Source organism: Chrysemys picta, chromosome 13 (genome assembly GCF_011386835.1).
Source record: "Chrysemys picta bellii isolate R12L10 chromosome 13, ASM1138683v2, whole genome shotgun sequence".
In the NCBI taxonomy this organism is placed as follows: domain Eukaryota; kingdom Metazoa; phylum Chordata; order Testudines; family Emydidae; genus Chrysemys; species Chrysemys picta.
The window spans coordinates 21,727,508-21,732,378 of record NC_088803.1 but is presented as its reverse complement, the minus strand read 5'-3'; the positions used below and the strand labels follow the sequence as shown (position 1 = coordinate 21,732,378).

Below are 4,871 nucleotides of genomic sequence, written 5' to 3'. Positions count from 1 at the left end.
ACTGGGCAGTGGGGGGTTCTGTGTGGGGTACTCCTGGGGGAATGAAAACAAATCCCCTGCAGGTTTCTTTGCTTCCCTTTCAAAAGTGAGCGAGAAGCAAAGGGAGGGGGGTGGCAGCTGAGAATGCCAATGGGCTTAGTTTGGGGATCAATGCCCCCAAACAGAGGCGAGACATGGGAGCACACAGAGTCACTTGCCACTGCCTTTCCCCCTTTCTGCAAGCACAGAGCTGCACAGCTGAAAAAAGAGGGAGCTACTCAGAAGATGCCAATTTCTGGGTCTTAGTGCTGGTTGAGCTCCCCTTCTGTGTGTTGGGTACCATCCTGTTTTCTGTACAACAGTGAGTGCCTATGGTGGGGAAGGGCAGGGGCAGGCTGGGGCTAGGTGGAAAGAGGCTGTGGGGAAGGAAGGGGGTGGGATGGGGAGGAGATGGAACAGTGGGGAAGGAGCATGGGATGGGGAAGAGAAGGAGATGGGAGAAGCGGGGGCAGGGGGAAAGATACAAGGGGGAAGGAAGGGGATGGGATGGGGAGGAGATGGAGCAGCGGGGAAGGAGCATGGGATGGGGATACCCCCACCTGGATCCCCCCACATTAAGTCCCTCTGCACTTGGACCCTGCTGCCGGGCTGAGCCTGCTCACCCACACCTGGTGCACCTGGCACAGGAGGGCAGAGCCCCAGGATGTTTCTGGGGCAGGCCTGGCCCTTGCACTGTGTCAGGGTCGGGTGCAGCCTCACTGCTGAGTCCCTGTCCCGGGGTGGGGTGGGGGGAGGCTGCAGAGTAATCTCCCACCTCCATGCAACCAGTGGCCTGTTCTCCCCACTGCCATGTTGGAGCCTCCACATTTATTTATTGACAAATAAAATTTGCAGAATTTTAAACTATTGTGCGCAGAATTTTTAGTTTTTTGGTGCAGAATCCCCTCAGGACTATGGGGTGCTGTGCAGCTGTGATGGTGGGATTGTGAGGAAGGTGGTGGACAGTGGGGAGGTCTATGGGTAGGGGGCCCACAAATATGTTTGGCGCCAGGCCCACAAAAAGTTAATCTAGCCCTGCTATGGGGGGGGAGAGCAATCTCTCTCTCCCCTTACTATCTGCTTCCCCCCTTTCTACCTCCTTCCTGTGCCTATTTATGGGTGCTGCCTAATGGCTTAATTAGCCTTCCTGCCCGGCCCACCTATGAATGTGGCACAGCTCTGCTTTGTCAGCTCCATTCTGCAGTGCTTGACCCAGAGCCCTGACTCAGCCTTTCTTGCCTCGCACTCTGTCAGAGGGATAATACTGGCATTTAGTTTTAAGCATTATTTTGAATTTTTGATTTTCACAGTCATGCAAAATCACGGGAGGGCCAGACAATAATTGTTTAATGACAGCCAGCATGGAGATTCAAAACGGTAACGTTTTATAACCATTAAAACACCAATTGTCAACTCACATGTCAAACTCCACAGAGTCCATAGCCTTAAATCAAACTCCAACACATTCTCAAGCAGCGTTTTTCTGACTTTGCCTCTCTGCACATTTCGATGATGATTGATGGAAATATTTGTGCGCGTATGGGGAAAATCAACATCTACTGACATTTACCAATAAAAATCGACTCCTTCCAAGCCTAAATACACTAGAGCTGGCATTCTGCATATTCTGCTATCACCACAACACTAACGGGGCATCAGTGAATTGCGAACCCAGAACCTAGCGTATCTGCCGGGGCTGTCCCAGACCAGGCTGTGTTCACCCACATGCTCACCTTGGGACTTCACATTACAGGATGCCGAATGCCCTCGATTCCCACTGGGCTCACCGAGAGCTGGGAACGCTTCGCATTCACAGAACATGCCCAGCACCTGGCAGGCGTGGACACCAGGCACTTTCTCTGCTGTACTATTGACAGATCAGCTTTCAGAGCTATGATGTTTGGATATCTGCAAAACAAGGGTACCCCGGGCAGTAAGGGACCAAAGCAGCCATTCACCCCGGGGTCTCAAGAAACTCCGTTGTACAGATGAGGAAACAGGACCAGAGAGGTGAAGTCAGCTTTCCTCGATCCCAGTGACAAAGTAGCCAAGTCTCTCTGTGCCACTATCACAGTACAAACCTTTCTTCTTTACTGTCCCACCTCAGGGCTCCTGTTCTTACAGAGAGATTGGGCCCTGGGCCCTGGTTCTCATCTCACATTAACTTTGCACATTGAAGGATGAGGATAAAAAGAAATCTTGAGCATCAGGTGCAATCCATGGTAAAGGGGCCCGGTATAAAACATAGTGCGTGCTCATGTAATTACAGGTTGTACTGTAATGGAGGCTCACAGAAAAGTAACTCACAACAACAGTGAAATATCAGACTAATCAAACCGTAACCCCAGCCAAACCCCAAGCCCAGATAGCAGAAATATCAGCCCCATATTGAGTGTGAGCAAGAGCTGTCACTGGCCTCACCTGGAGAGCCAGCTGGCCAGTGAGAGCGGTGCCTCAGACGCATTACCGCAAGCCAGCTTCTTCCCATTTCATGTACATTGAACAAGCTACAGCAGGAAGCTCTGAATCCTTTTGCTAGCCGAGAATTTAGTGACAACTTTCCCCGGGGCCTCTCTAACCTCCATGTTCCTCAGGCTGTAGATAAGCAGATTGGCCAGGGGAGTCAGGATTGTGTAGCAGACGGAGAACACTTTGTACAGGTGTCTGAGTGTGTCAGTTTTGGGTAGCATGTAGACAATCATTATAGTCCTATAGAAAACCAACAACACGATGAGGTGCGAGGAGAAGGTGGAAAAGGCTTTTCTCTTCCCAGTGGTGGAAGGCATTTGAAGGATGGTGGAGATGATGCAGACGTATGTTGCCAGGGTTAACAGAAATGGCGGCAGAGTGCATACAGCAGATATCAGGGTAGTGACAAGCTCCATCATACGTGTGTCACGGCAGGAGAGTTTTACTACTGGGACGAAGTCGCAGAAGAAATGGTCAATTTCATTGGGGCCGCAGAAAGTTAATTGCTGCATTAAATATATTGTTATGTTAGCAACTAGAGAGCTACTTATCCAAGTGCCTGCTGCTAGCTGGAGGCAGGACCTGCTGTTCATAAGGGCTGCATAGCGCAGCAGTTTGCAGATCGCTAAATACCAATCGTAAGACATCACTGCCAGGAGATAACACTGCAACTGCCGTGAAACCAAAGAAATAATATTGTGTGAGGCTGCCGCTAACAGAAATGGTTCTGTCCCCGCTCAGGAAACTGATCAGCATCCTGGGCAGGATGGTGGAGGTGTAGCAGGTCTCCAGGCAGGACAAGTTCCCCAGGAAGAAGTACATGGGGGTGTGAAGGTGCTGATCAGTCACAATTAGCGCAAAGATCAGGATGTTCCCAGCCACAGTCACGATGTAGATCACTAGAAACAGCAGGAAGAGAAGAGTTTGTAGCTCAGGGAGATTCCCAAATCCTCACAGGATGAATTCTGTGAGAACCGTTTGATTTACTTGCTCTGGGTTCACCATGCGGTCCAACTAGGGGAAAGAAACCAACATTTACAATGGAATCTGAAGAGGATACATTTTCATTACGCTTTAGCATCAATTTAGTTCCATAAATATTCCATGAGGCCCCGCATCCTGTGGGATCAGTGAAGAACCAAGACTCTGGAAGCAAATTTCCTATTTAGATCTTTGAGATTCCATTATCACCTGCTCCTCCCACCCCGGTCACTTAAGAGATTGATGCAGGCAGAAAACCGCACACACCGCTGTGTGTATTGATGTCAAAACTGGCAAAGCCATTTTGTGTTCTATTGAAGGAGATATCACTTCTTGGGGAAGTGGATGTAGGACAGAGATGGAAAATCCCTTTCAGTCACCAGAGTAAGCTGCAGCTGTGCCTTATACCTCTTGTAGTGTAGACATGCCACCGGTTTCTGGAAAAGCCAACCTGAACCAGTACATGCAAACCATCCCTGGGAGGGTGCAACTTCTCAATGACTTCCCTTCATCACTCCTCCCCCCCCCAGTTTTTGGTTCCTGACAGAGCTGTGGTGACCCTCCACCCTGGAGCTGCATACAAGCCCTGACCCACACTGATCCATGAACTTAATACAGGGAGTCAAGTATCAAGGGGTAGCCGTGTTAGTCTGTATCTACAAAAACAACAAGGAGTCTGGTGGCACCTTAAAGACTAACAGATTTATTTGGGCATAAGCTTTCGTGGTTAAAAACCTCACTTCTTCAGATGCATAGAGAAGTGCATCTGAAGAAGTGAGGTTTTTACCCACAGAAGCTTATGCACAAATAAATCTGTTAGTCTTTAAGGTGCCACCAGACTCCTTGTGTTTTAATACAGGGAGGTCCCCAAAGACACTGCATGCCGTTGCAATATCAGTCACAACACTATACTAATAATTATGTGAATTATGATAAGACTCAGTTATTGATGGACATTATTATTGATATTGTGGTGGTCCCTAGGACACCTACTCATGGACCAAGACACATTGTGCTAGGAGCTGTACAAACCCAGAATGTTCATGTGGTAAAGTATCAGTAATGTTGCTCAATACTGAAGATGGAAAGTCCTCAGCAATGTTCTCATTGTCATCACTGAGAGTTTTCCAGCACCAAAATGCTTTACAACATGAACCCATTAATTCGGTCCATGGCCTGGGGAAAACTCTTGGCATCATCCAAAAGGAAATGATGCCTTTGTGTAGGTGATGGATATGGTGACAATTTCTTCCCTGTCCTGAATGATCTATTTTTAATGAAGATGAAGGTGAAAGGTTTGTTTACCTTAAGGCTGGCACAAAAGAAGCTGGAATCTGTGACATGACTTCTTCACTTGGTGTTTCAGAGAGCAGGATCCTGGTTCTGCCATCCGTCTCCGATCT

At 48.5% G+C, this 4,871-nt stretch overlaps 1 pseudogene; it reads right to left on the bottom strand.

Moving 5' to 3' along the window:
- Positions 1 to 2,474: 2,474 nt before the first annotated feature.
- LOC135975205 (olfactory receptor 11A1-like) lies at positions 2,475 to 3,492 on the bottom strand (annotated as a pseudogene).
- Positions 3,493 to 4,871: the final 1,379 nt, after the last annotated feature.